Genomic DNA, 15,085 nt, shown 5'->3' with positions numbered 1-15,085 from the left:
CAACGGACCTATGGTAATATCTGAACCAAAGTGGTCAACCTTTCCATAGGCACTGGGTCATTCTGCAAATGGCCAAATCAGAAGAAGTGGTGGTATGTGCCTATTGTACTATTTTAAGTGCCTCATGCACTTATTTATGTCTGTGGTTCATAAATTTTATTAACAGATTTACCTGGGAACCTTATTAAAATAGCAGATTCCTGGGCTCCATCTCCAACATTCTGATTTAGTTGATCTGTAGTGGGGTCCAATTACCTGAAGTTTAAATACTTCTTAATTCTAAAGGGGTGTTTTTTGAATCACAAAAGAGAAATACTGACTATTTGATCCTATAGTCCTGAAGCTTAGCCTTTGGGAGATGAACTAATAGTTATTTTCCATATTTAACTCACTGACTAGATACAGAAGGACTAGAACATAAAGTCCTTTGATTTTTTTCACTGTTCAAGGTTTATTTTGTGTTTTAATTGGTATGACACTTGGACAGTTGGCTACATTATTTATATCTAGACTTTCTTTTTACATTATATGGCAATGTACACTAATCTGATTCATATAGTACACAAAATAAGATCCTTAAGAACCATTATGCACAAGACATGCAATATTGGATTTACACATTGCATCCTAGGATGTGATTGACTGCAGAGAAAAAAGTTGGACTAGCCAGGTTGGGTAAAGGAACCACAAGTTATATAACACACAGTGAACACATATCTAGTTTGAAGGGCAACTGTAGTATGTGCAACACTGGCAGTAGTGCCTTTGAGGAGGTGGAACTCTTTAACACTAACCAGATTAGGACTACGCAAGGTAAGCACCATCTGGCATCGGGATAGAGATGCAGGGGTTTATGAATCATTATTATTTCTACCTTTGGGAAATTGATGTTTTTAGTCATAGATCAGATAAAAGGGACAATATGCACAATTTACATCTAAAGTCCAATTGTAGCCTAGACAGCAAGGTAGCTTCTTTCTGAAGCTACACTCAAGTGTATCTGTACTCTTCTTTAAACCGGCTCTCCCTCAGGTGTCAAAGTCACCTTCACAACATCTGAGATTCCATTCTGCTCCAAGATGCAGGGAACACTAAGGAACATGTCTTCTTTTATTCCATAGAGACCCTTGATTGTGGCGGAAACTGGATGCACCCACCTAAGATTCCTCATTATATATTCTTCTGCTAAATCTGCCACAAATAATCCAATGACTGAGGATGTGTAGCCTTTCAGTTTGATCACCTCATAAGTACTGTCAACCACCTGTTTGTGAACTTGTTTCCACTCTTCCTTAGCTGCCTCGGTGCCTAAATCAGGGTGCAGAGTCTTTAGGGAGACACCAACAACATTCACTCCACTCCACACTGGCACACTCTGGTGTCCATGTTCCTTAAGGACCCACTCATGATAGCTTAATGGGTAAATTGGCAGCCTTTCACCCATTAGGCAACAGAACTGGTCTGAATCCAGATTTCAGTCACTTCCAACAGCAGAGTTTTGGGGAAAGCTGCTTATCTTCTAAAGCACATAGGTCAAGACATCCACTGAACAATAAGCAATTTGCAGTTGGTAATGTATTTTACAACATTAGGAATGATGAATTTAAAGATGTTCACATTACGATGTACCAAATTAAGATGCCTCTCTCCCTCTCGTTGATATACCCCAGCGGTGATAATAACCAGCTTGGAGTTAAGTCACATTACAGTCTCTGTCAGAGTCAATTTTGGGTGTTCTAAGGAAAAGGATGTCATGATGGAGATCCATCATCTCTCCCTTTAGTTTGTCTTCCATGACATCCACAAGAGCAAGTTCATCTGCAAAGCCCTTCATTAAGATACTGATGGCACAGGCCATGCCAACTATTTATGGATATTTGTTGGATTTAAAATCCAACAGTACCAACCCCAATGACTGTAATCTTATTCTGGGTGGTTTGTTCTTCCTTAAGAAGATTCACAACCAGCTGATTCTTAAGAGTTGCTATATTGAACTTAGAACCAAAAGGACTTGGGTGTGCACAGCTGGATCTGGACTTGGTGGCAGCTGCCCCTGGTACCTAAACTCCTTTGATTTTACTGATGCCTCCAGTTCCTTTTTGTTCCATAAACCTCCAAATACCATGATTAGTTTTGAATAAAAGTGTTGATTTTAGTTCATCTAGAGCAGCATTTTTGAATGTGTGGTGTTGGGAAAGCTGAGTCCCCAAAAGATCATTTTGTATAGACTACAAGTTCAAAATATTTTCACTATTATATAAAGATATTATAGTATCTTTATATAAAATAAAGATATTCTTACTCTCTTCTCTCATGAATGTACAACAGAGTTTTCAAGACTCTATATGATATATGATGTCATCATTTTGATGATTAACGGAATATGTGCATATATATTCCTGTGTTTTAATTTTTTTCTGTTTTAATTTATAACATGGTAAATGGTGACAGATATAAACCACCCAAACAAAAAACTCTTTGGAGTCCTGATAATTTTTAAAAGTGTAGAGTGGTCCTTCCTGGACTAAAAAATTTTAAAAGTTATATTACATTTAACCACAGTTTTAAATATATATTGGTTAGTATAAATTGAGAAAATTATTCCCAAATCTCAAGGAAATCTCAAACCTGGTTACAATATTTAAATTTTTATTTTTTGCCTCCTCTTATAAGTTCTTAAGGTAGAAATGAGTAGTGCAAGTCTACAATTATTGACTTTTTGACTATCACCTGTATTATCAATATTCTATAAGCTATTGTCAATGAGATAAAAATATATTCTGACTTAAGGGGCTTACATTCACTTAAGGAAAATAAAAATAAATCATATCAAGTCAATGTTTCATTGTTAAATGTTTACAATTATTTTTCTTAAAACAATCAAAAGTAAAGATGGTCAGCAATCTAATGATAGAGGGTTTCTTGAAAGATGTAAAGCTGGCTCTACTTTGAAAAATGAATAGAAAAAAAATGCTTTCAAATGAAGTCTATTCCTAAAAATGATTACAGATGGAATCTCCAGGGATTTGTATTCTCCTCCTTGTATCTTTCTGTATTGTTTGATTTTTTTATCAAACAACATCATTTTAGTAATCAATAACATTTTAAGACAAAAATCTATTACCTCAAAGTTTTAAGGTAATATCCAAACTATGAAGGCCTAACAGAAGCTGAAACACTAGCTACATGGTCTTAAAAATTAAGTTGGTATTGGTTTTCCAGTAGAATTACCTCAGATAATTGTGCTAGAACTTTTTTCTTATCTTTATCTTTTGGCTGAAGCTATATAAAAAATTGTTGCCAAAGGCTGGTTTAAAAATCAGATTTTCCCTGTTTTTATTCTGTGCAGCCACCTCATTTTTTTTACTCCTGTGGGTATTTTTGTTTGGTTGTTTTTTTATTTTTGTTTTTGTTCTGTTTTATGTATTTTTAACTGGCAGATTATTTTGGACCAAAGGCCATGTGCTGAGACTCAAGTGCTCTCTAGGGAGCTACAGCGAACATTACATATGAAATGTCCAGTTGCTGGATTGCTCTTGCCCAGAGTTCTTTACGACTATTGGGAGCTTTTTAACTGCTGCAGACAAGGAACCAATGTCTTTTCTCTATTCAAAGCTGACAATGGCTTGCAATTCACTTTAACTTCTCCTCATGATGACCTTTGATATTGTATCAGCAGTAAATGAAAGCAGCAGGTCCTGTTTTTGCTGAATTCATCAGACTTTATTTTCATACTAGAGAAAAATTACTTTCATTACTATATTTGGTTTCTTTCTGCTCTATTGTGAAGGTCCCCGAAAGACTTTCCCAAGAGTCTCTGGCTACCCAGTTGAAAGAATACCATGTCTGTGCATTTACTGTGTATCATATTGCACAATGTTTGGTTTCCATAAGATTAAAATGACAATTTTTATTTTTTGCCATCTCCAGCTTGTATTTCCAAGAAATTTTTGACATAGTTTTACTGGGCTTGGAAACAGCAGGGGAAATAAATTTTAATTACAAAAATATAAAAATAATCAAAAGTAGGTGAATATCAGGTAGAATTGATGAAAGCTTGGACTGTTTTTCAATATTTACTTCTTGTCACCAAATTAAATTTCAGATTATGTTTAGTAAGAGGATTACAATATTTAAACAAATAACTTTACACAGCAAAACCTAATTATATTTGTTGAGTCTTGTGCTTTGGATCATTCACAGGAAAGAGATTTGGAATCACCAATAAAAAGTTTTCAGTATTCAGCCCTGGCTGGTGTAGCTCAGTGGATTGAGCACAGGCCTGCAAACCAGAGGATCGCGGTTCAATTCCCAGTCAGGGCACATGCCTGGGTTGCAAGCGAGTTCCCTGCAGGCCAGTTCCCAGCAGGGGATGCACTAGAGGCAACCATACATTGATGTTTCTCTCCCTCTCTCTTTCCCCTCTAAAGATAAATAAATAAATATATATTTTAAAAAAAAGTTTTCAGTATTCATTATATCACCCAGCCTATTATTATTTTCTAACAGAAACTGCATTTTAGACACAATTACTTTCTATATCTAAAATAGGATGTGGTACATCTGTAAAATTATTTTTACCTATGACTGAGGTAAACTCACAATTGATCTCACTTTTCTTTTATATAAAAATTACACTTCAAAATTTTGGGAACTAGAATGTGGTCTTAATATGAATTTATTTATTAGCAATTACCAGACAACATAATGGAATATACCATCAAAATAGTCAATAAATTGCAATAAAATAAAAACTGTTATAAGTTATTTAAAAATTAACTATGTAAAGGGAACTTATTAAGTAAATTTGTCATTATATGTCATCCCTGTATGCTTAATATGTACATTAATATAAATAAAACATATTCCATATATGTGTCAAATATTTAAAAGGTACAATTCTTAGTAACTCACTATTGATTGGTTGTTATTAAGTGTACAAACATATTTTATACACATGTTTAATCTAAATTTTAGAACCCAGAAGTGCTAATATGAAAAAATTATAAGCATTGAGTGTCTAGAAAGTTAAACTTATGAAAAGAGATTATGTCAAGATTACTACTGAAGTAAATACTAAGCACCCTAAGAATTCTTTCAAGAATGTGAAATTATCTAAGGTATAGTATTACTAGGGTTATAATGAAATTCTTTTTCATTTTCATTGTATTTTTCCATTACCATTAAGTCCCCTTATACTTGACCCCAGCAATCACCACACTGTTGTCCATGTCCATGAGTCCTTTTTGCTCAATCCCCCCACCTATTAACCTCACCCACTAGCTATCACCTGTTCTTCATCTATGAGTCTGTCCCCATTTTCCTTGTTAGTTGAGTTTGTTTATTAGATTCCACATATGAGTAAAACCCACTTGCCATACTTTTCTCCAGGTCCAAAGACCCTCCATGCCTGCAAGTCAGGGGATAAAAAGCATTGCCATTTCGCCCTGGCTGGTGTAGCTCAGTGGATTGAGTGCGGGCTTGTGAACCATAGTATCGCGGTTCGATTCCCAGTCAGGGCACATGCCTGGGTTGCAGGCCAGTTCCCAGCAGGGGACACATGAGAGGCAACCATACATTGATATGTCTCTCCCTATCTCCTCCCTTCCCCTCTAAAGATAAATAAATAAAATCTTTAAAAAAAAGCATTGCCATTTCTACTGAAAACTTACTTTTTTATTTTTTTTAATTTTGTTATTGCTGTTCAAGTACAGGTCTCTCCATTTTCCCACCACCATTTTCTTCTGCCCCACCCAGGCCCACCTCCCACCCCCAGCCATCCCTACTTTGGGTTTGTCCACGGGTCCTTTGTACATGTTCCTTGATGACCTTTTCCCTTCCTTCCCCCTTTATCCCCTCCCCCTCCCCTCTGGTTACCATCAGTTCTTTAATTCAATGTCTCTGATTATATTTTGCTTGCTTGTTTGTTTTGATGAGGCTCCACTTATAGGTGAGATCATATGGTATATTTATTTCACTGCCTGGGTTACTTCACTTAGCATAATACTCTCCAGTTCCACCCATGCTGTCGTGAAGGGTAGGAGCTCCTTCTTTCTTTCTGCTGTGTAGTATTCCATTGCATAAATATAACGTAGTTATTTGATCCAATCATTTATTGATGGGCACCTACATTGCTTCCAGCACTTGGCTATTGTAAATTGTGCTGTTATGAACGTTGGGGTGCATAGGTTCTTTTGAATCAGTGTTTCAGGATTTTTAGGTTATAATCTCAGAAGTGGAATTAAGGAGAACATAGACAGGAAAATCTCAGATATTCCACTAAGCAATATTTTCACCAATATATCCCCTAGAGCAAGGGTCATAAAAGAAAGAATAAACAAATGGGACTTCATCAAAATAAAAAGCTTCTGCATGGCTAAAGAAAACATCAGCAAAATGAAATGTGAACCAACTGTATGGGAAAATATATTTGCTAATGAGATCTCAGATATGGGTTCGATCTCCAAAATATATAAAAGAGCTCATAGGCCTCCACTCCGGGAAGACAAACAATCCAACTAAAAAAATGGGCAAAGTACCTAAACAGACACTTCTCTGAGAAGGACATACAGAGGGCCCAGAGACATGAAAGAATGCTCAATTTCACTAGCCATCAGAGAGATGCATATTAAATCCACAGTGAGATACCACTTCACACAGGTCAGAATGACCATCATTAAGAAATCAACAAACAAGTGCTGGTGAGGGTGTAAAGAAAAGGGAACCCTCATGCACTGTTGGTGGGAATGCAGACAGCTGCAGCCACTGTGGAAAACAGAATGGAATTTTCTGAAAAAACTAAAAATGGAAAACTTATTTTTCATCAAACTCTCTGAAATTACCTTCCCTCCTGCCACCATACAGACATCTATTGAAATTTTTTTAAAAAATTTGGCTATTCCAGGTGCTGAAAGACAAATACCATATGATCTCACCTTTAACAGGAAGCTAAACAACAAAACAAACAAGCAAGCAGGAAAAAAAAAACCCGAAGACACTGAAATAGAGAACAAGGGGATAGTGACCAGAGGGGAGAAGGAAGGGAAGTTAAGGGGAAAAAGGGGGAGGGATTTGGAGGAACAAATAGGAAGGACACAGGGACGAGAACTAAGGGGGGTGGAAATGGGAGGGAGGTGGGGAGCAAGGGGAGGGGGAGGCTGGGATGGGAAAAATAGACAAAAAATTGTACTTGAAAAATAACTAAATAAAATTAATTATTAAAAAAATAAAAGATTTCTTATAGGTCAGCAAACATTAGAACACATTTCAGCTGAATACTATGTTAAAAGAGGAACTCCGTTTAAAACCATTCATGCAAATCATTGAAAAACACAATGTTCACAAACATATGTTCACAAACTTAAAATATATACAAAAGGGCAATAAAGAACCTTTGTAAAATTTAAAAAAAATTTGGCTACTAACCTATTAAATAGCCCATAAGTATAAGTGCAAGGCATGAAAATGAACTACTGAGACCAAAGGTGATATTCAGTGTAAACTTTTGCCATTTTCCAACCCTTCTGTTTAAAGTATGCACCCAGGTTCTGACCAAATTGGAGGTATAGGCAGACACATTTTGCTTCCTCGTACAACCAAAAGAAGGATAACAACCAATTAAAAAAAAGAACAACTAGAACTGCCAGAAAATCACTTGCATGAAAGTCTAACAACCAAGGAGTTAAAGAAACATTCATCCAGACTGGCAGGAGGGGTGAAGATGGGCAGCCAGGGCAGAAAGAACACACAGCAAGACAATAGACTGTGAGGGCATTCCCACATTGATGGGCAGATAAGCCAGGAAGAACAGTGGGAGAGCAAGACAGACCTCACAACCCAGGGTTTCAGAATGGAAAACTAAAGACTCAAAACCCCTGGCTGTAACAAATCTGTGGGGGTTGCAGTGGTGCAAGAAGCTCCCAGCCTCACAAAAGTGTTCATTGGAGAGGCCTGCAAGACCTTAAAATGTACACAGGCCTACCCACTTGTGAACCAGCACCTGAAAGGGCACAACCTGCTTATGGGAAGTGAGAGAAGTGATAGAAAGAGGGGTGAGAGCCTAGCAAGCATTATTTTTCCCTCTCTTACCCCTCCTTGACATATAGAGCCACAAAGCAACAACTAGGGTGGTCCAGAATTAGAGAATACCTAAGACTCCACCCCTTATCACATAACACATGCACTGAGACAAAGAAATTTGTCTCAATGAAAGAACAGAGCAAAACTCCAGAAAAAAAGGACTAAGCAATGAGGAGAGAGCCAAACTATCTAATGCAGAGTTCAAAACATGGCTAATCAGGATACTCAGAATCCATTGAATTCAGTCTCAAAATGAAAGAAAAAATAAAGGCTACATAAAGTGAAATAAAGGAAAATGTACAGGAAACCAAAAGTGAAGGAAAGGAAACCGGGACTTAAGTGAATGGTTTGAAACAAAAATAAGAAATAAGCATCCAACCAGAAGAGAATGAAGAAACAAGAATGCAAAAAAATAAGGAAAAGCTGAGGAACCTCTGGGACAATTTTAAGTGTTCCAACATCCAAATTATGAGGGAGCTGGAGTGAAACAAAAAAGAACAAGATACTGAAAACTTAGTTGAACAAATAATGAAGGAAAACTTCTCCAGTCTGGTGAAAGAAATAGACTTCCAAGAAGTCCAGGAAGCCCAGAGAGTCCCAAAGAGATTGGACCTAAGGTGGAACACACCAAGGCACATTATAATTAAGTTACCCAATATTAACGATAAGGAGAGAGTCTTAAAAGCAGCAACAGGAAAGGAAAGAGTTACCTACAAAGGAGTTCCCATAAGACTATCAGCTGATTTCTCCAAAGAGACCTCACAGGCAAGAAGGGGCTGGAAGGAAGTATTCCCAGTCATGAAAGGCAAGGACCTACATCCAAGGTTACTCAATACAGCAAAGCTATCATTTAGAATGGAAGGGCAGATACAATGCTTCCCAGAAAAGGTCAAGTTAAAGGAGTTTATCATCACCAAGCCCTTAGTATATGAAATGTTAAAGGGACTTATCTAAGATATAGAAGAAGATCAAAACTATGAATATTAAAATAACAACAAACTGACAACTGTCAGCAACTGAACCTAAAAAACAAACTAAGCAAACAACTGGAACACGAACAGAATCACAGAAATGGCGATTACATAGAGTGTTATCATTGGGGAGAGGGAGGGAAAAATGGGGAAGGAAAGGTACAGGGCATAAGCAGCATAAATGGTAGGTACAAAATAGACGGGGGGAGGTTAAGTATAGTACAGGAAATGGAGAGGCCAAAGGACTTTTTTGTATGGCCCATGGTCATGAACTAAGTGGGGTAATGCTGAAGAGTGGAGGGGTGGTGCAGGGTGGAGGGGGAGAAAGAAATGGGACAACTGTAATAGCACAATGGATAAAATATATTTTAAAATAATAAATGCACCCCCAAATATACATACCACAATATGGTCTTTGATATGTGTAAGTTCAAGTAGGACTTAGAAAGTAATGAGAGAAGATAGTAAGAAACACACAAAGAAAAGCAGGCCCTACTCAAAGAGAAAATGTCAAATGTGTAATTCTTCTGAAAACTCTAGAAGAGAAAAAAAATAAAAATAAATGTGTGGTCAGAAGTATAGGCCGAGCTCCACAGATACAGATTCCGTTTTCTTTAATATTTTCTTTATTTATTTTTAGAGAGGGGGGATGGGAAGGAGAAAGAGTGGGAGAGAAACATCAATGTGTGGTTGCCTCTCATGTGTCCCCCACTGGGGACCTGGTCTGCAACCCAGGCATGTGCCCTGACTGGGAATCGAACTGGTGACCCTTTGCTTCACAGCCCATGCTCAATCCACTGAGCTACACCAGCCAGGGATATTCTGTTGTTTTCATGTTTGATTTCACTCTGCAACTTAAAGTGACTCTGAAACCCTCTGAATCAAAAAGGGGAGCCCCAGCAACTACTAGAAGGTCAAAATTGATGACAAATACTATAAATAAATTAATTTTTAACTACCTAGTTTTTTCCAGTCTCCTACTTACTAACATTTTGTTTATGGTGGAACTCTACTTGATACTATGGAGTTCAGTTTTACTAATTGTAAATTCTAGATGTGACTTTAAATAAAATTTAGTGTTTCTAAAGCCATGTTTAATGTTACTTATAGATTCTTCTTTTAAAGAGACAAGTAGAAAGCAAAGACACACATAACTAAATAACTAGAGTCTTGGGAAGTGGGAGTTGTAATTAATATTATAGTGAGCTAAGGATAACAGTAGAAATGTTTTAACTTATCTAAGTAGAAAGTTACTGAAATTGTCACTTAGCATGTGTTTGAACATAGTGGTTAAGAGTAATGGCTCAGGAATTACGGGTGTGACCTTGGATAGGTTATTGACTTTTCCTGAACCCCAGTTTCTTTATCTGTAAAAGAAGGATAATAATATTGCTCATCTTATAGGGTCATTTGGGAAATTCAATAAAATAATCTATTTAAAATACTTAGCACTGTGCTTGGTAAACAGTAATTATTCAATACAATTGCTACATAATTTAGGCAGAGCTTTCTCTGATTTATAATATAGCTTTTGGAAGAGTATTTGTTGTAAAGATAAAGATAGTCCTATTTTTCCTTATTCTTACTTAAGTTTAATTATAAAATACTTACTCTTGTCATCATTGCACTGTACTTCCAAATATGGGCATCCCTCTGTATTTGATTTCTAGTTATATGTGCTCACCCTATCCAAACCAAAAATAAAAATAAAAACCACAAATATTTGGAGAGGTAGGCATACCCGAAATTGAATATTCCATTACCCTGAGTAATAAATGTCCTTTCATTGGCATAGAAATGCTTATGTTGTCAGAAAGAGGGTATGTCATGACCGTTCATGAGGTTATCTACAGTTGCTAGACTTGAAAAACTGGAGTAAAAAGAATTTCTTGGTTGGAGACATGCTTAAATATGGCCTTTTTACAGATTTACTTACATGCATCAAATATATATTGAAGATAGCCTATGAGTCAGGCATGTTTCCTAACACTGATAAAGTCCCTGTTCTTGTGAAGCTGATATGGATATGATTATACATAGGAAGCAAGGCCACTGTAAGTTCTCTCCCATTACCTAAGCTGTGCTGAGAGAGAGCCAGCTTGTTGGAAATATGGGGCTTCCACAGTGAGTGTAATTCTCAAGCTGTGGGCTTCAAACTTGGATTTATTGTTGGTGTTGGGAGAGACGGTGTTATTGTAGAGCCTGGGAAATTGTATGCTCACCAATCTTTGTGGACGGAATGAATAAATACCATGCCTTGCAAAATATATATATATATATATATATATATATATATATATATATACAACTTTTTAAAGAATACATAAATGATATGATTAGGATAATACAAATCCATTTAAAAGTGTTAGTGACTATATCTTGGAGTTTATATACCCAATGCTTCAACAACTATTAAGATGTAACTATTATGTGGTATCCTTACAATTTTTAGCCATTAAAAAGTTATCTCCAGGGGACTTCCGCCAAGATGGTGGCATAGGCAGATATCCGTGCCTTCTCATATAACCAAATTTAGAGACAACTAAATATTAGCAACAGAAAACACACCCAGAACACAGAAAATTGAACTTTTCAGAAGTCTGTTAACAACAAATTCTTCAGTCTGACTTGTAAGGGGCAAAACCAGCAGCTGGTGGAGCGGGGTTGCACAGGAAAACTCGATCAGACGGACTCAGGTGCAGGGTTGGACCTAGTGAGCCACCGAGTGAGCGACCCAGCGAGCCACCGCGGGGAAACAGCGAGGGAGCAGGGCTGCGGGTTGACTGTGGTTGCGCATTTGTGCTCGGATAGACAAGCGAGGGAGTGGGTGATTGGACCGGGACCCAGCGGGTCCGCAGCAAGCGGCAGGGAGGGCGCCCCCATTTCCCTGCTCTGACCCCACCTCCACATACAGCGTCACAACCCAGCGACTCTGAGTGACCCAGCCCTGGTGAACCACCTAAGGTTCTGCTCCTCACCCAGCTGTGAGAAACAACAGAGGGTGCTGCCATTTCCCCGCTCTGACCACGCCCCCACATACAGCTTCACAACCCAGCGACCTGGGAGTCCAAGGCTCCGTTCCTCACACTTAAAGAGCACGAACAGACCAAAAATGGCTCAAGAAGATCTCAAAGACCCAGAGCCTATAAATCTAAGCAATGAAGAAATAGCAAAACTCACAAACGCACAGTTTAAAACACTGGTCATCAGGATCCTCACAGAACTGGTTGATTATAGCCACAAATTAGACAAACACATGAAGGCAAAACTAATTGAAATGAATGGAATTGCACAGGAAACCAATAGCAATGAAAAGGAAACTGGGACTCAAATAAATGGAGTGGACCAGAAGAAAGCAAATAATGGCCAAACGGAAAAGAGTCAAGAAGCAAGAATTCAAAGAAATGAGGAGAGTCTTAGGAACCTCCAGGACATCTTTAAATGCTCCAACATCCGAATTGTAGCCAGCAGGGGGAAAGGCACAGCCACCAGTGGGAAACTTATTTGAACAAATAATAAAGGAGAATTTCCCCAATCTGGCAAAGGAAATAGACTTCCAGGAAATCTAGGAAGCTCAGAGAGTACCAAAGAAGTTGGACCCAAGAAGAAATACAGCAAGGCACATCATAATTACATTAGCCACAATTAAAATGAAGGAGAGAATCCTAGAAGCAGCAAGAGCTAAGGGGACAGTCACCTACAAAGGAGTCCCCATCAGACTGTCAGCAGATTTCTCAAAAGAGACCTTACAGGCAAGAAGGGGCTGGAAAGAGGTATTCCAAGTCATGAAATCCAAAGACCTACAACCAAGATTGCTCTATCCAGCAAAACTTTCATTTAGAATGGAAGGACAGAAAAAGTGCTTCTCAGATAAGATCAAATTCAAGGAGTTCATCATCACCAAGCCCTTATTATATGAAATGTTAAAGGGACTTATCTAAGAAAAAGAAGTTAAAAAAAACATAAACAGTGAAAGGACAACAAACTCACAGTTATTAACAACCACACCTAAAACAAAAGCAAAGTAAAAGGACAGCTAGAACAGGAGTGGAAACATAGAAATGAAGATCTCAAGGAGGGTTAGCAACAGGGGAGTGGGAGGAGGAGAAGGGGGGAGAAGGTACAGAAAATAAGTAGCATAGACAGTAGATAGAAAATAGAAGGGGGGCAAGGATAGCATGGGAAATATAGAATCTAAAGAACTTGAGACACATGGTCATAAACTAAAGGGGGGTAATGGTGGGGACGAGGGTAGGGTGGAGGGGAATGAAGGGGGAATAGAACAACTGTAACAGCATAATCAATAAAAAATTAAATAAAAAGATATCTCCATTATTGTAAATTTGGAACTGAATGCTATCAATATGTATGGATATTATGAAACCTCTTAGAGCATTGAGGTACATGAAGAAATGATACATATGTCACATCTATAAGTCCCTAATCCTAAAGAAATGAATTCTGTGGGATAGAAAACATGAATGTAGGAAAATCCAAGAGAATTATGTACCAAAAAATATGTTTGACAGAGTACAAAGTTCATAAATCCCAGGTAGGCACTTATAAAGGGTGGAAAACAACAAAAGCTCTCATTTATTGCTGATAGGAATACAAATGGTTCAGGCCACTTTGGAGACAGTTTACAGTTTCTTTACAAAGCTGAATATAGTCTTAGCATACAATACAGCAATTATACTCATAGTTATTTGCCCAACTGACTTTAAAACTTATGTCCACACAAAAACTTGCTAATAAATATTTATAAAGCTTAATTGATAATTACCAAAAACTGGAGCTAACCAAGATGTCCTTCAATAAGTGGATGGATAAACTGTGGTACACCCAGACATTGGAATGTTGTTCCGCAATATGAAAAAAATGAGTTATTAAGCCATAAAAGAACATGAATAAACTTTCAATACATATTTCTAAGGTAAAGAAACCAGTCTGAGAAGGCTACATGTTGTATGATTCCAATTATATTACATTCCATAAGAGGTAAAACTAGAAACAGTAAATATCAGTGGTTACCAGAAGATTTCAGGGAGGTGGAGAAGTTTAAATAGGCAATGCACAGGGAATTATTGAAGGTAGAGAAACTATTGCATATGATACTGCAAGTGTGGATTCATAAAACTATCCTATCAAAACCCACTGAACTTTGAAGCGCAAGGAGTTAATCTTAATGTATGCAAATTTAAAATTATCCTTGATGAGGTCAAAAGAATCCCAAGATGAAATGGAGAATGTGACAAAACCAGCTAACTATATTACAAATATATAGAACAAGCTGTCGGAAGGAGGTAGGAGAATAAGTTGCAGAACTGAGTAACTTGGGAAATAAATGGAGTTTAAGATTACAGATAAGAAGAGCTGCACAGAAAAACTAAGCTCTAGTTTGATAAAGTTTTTTCCATTGGTAGGGATTAACTATTTGATATTTTTATACGCATAAACAAGAACTGAAAAAGTAAGTAAACAGATGGCAAATGGTGAGAGCCAGACTTGTCATTATTGAAGTGGGAATTTACAGTTAAGCAAGTGAAGGTAGCAAGAACAATGCATATGTTACAGTTCAAATTATTTTTAGATATGTGTATAAAATTGGTTATACACACATATATTACCTTTCTATGTCAGCTATCAGGGCCAAGAAACAAAACTACCCTAGTAGCAATGCACACACATAATATCAAAATTTGTTTTCTAATACCATCCTCTAGTAAGTGAACTTGGGCTCCTTTGAGATGTAGCTGAGTCAAGACTTGGGACAGGAAATAAACAAGTTGAAACTGAGCAACTTATACTGCCAAAAAGAAATAAAATGCCAAACAGAAAAAGAAAAACCCACAATTATGGGACTATGCCAAAGGGACATAATATTCCACTGAGTTACCAATGGCCAAATTTGGGAGATTTGAACAACCCATTAATTATAGTATCAGAGTATAACCCAAAATGTAAATGAAATATTCATGAGTTTATGATGATGTAAATAAAAGATTGAATAAATTAATAAAAGAAGACAAATCTTC

The 15,085-nt window shown here is 37.2% G+C and overlaps 1 pseudogene; it reads right to left on the bottom strand.

Moving 5' to 3' along the window:
* Positions 1-1,012: 1,012 nt before the first annotated feature.
* LOC119045882 (L-lactate dehydrogenase A chain-like) lies at positions 1,013-2,125 on the bottom strand (annotated as a pseudogene).
* Positions 2,126-15,085: the final 12,960 nt, after the last annotated feature.

This window comes from Artibeus jamaicensis, unplaced genomic scaffold, assembly GCF_021234435.1.
Source record: "Artibeus jamaicensis isolate MK-2021 breed Jamaican fruit bat unplaced genomic scaffold, CSHL_Jam_final contig_240, whole genome shotgun sequence".
In the NCBI taxonomy this organism is placed as follows: domain Eukaryota; kingdom Metazoa; phylum Chordata; class Mammalia; order Chiroptera; family Phyllostomidae; genus Artibeus; species Artibeus jamaicensis.
The sequence above is the reverse complement of the archived record's forward strand: the minus strand, read 5'-3'. Positions and strand labels throughout refer to the sequence as shown.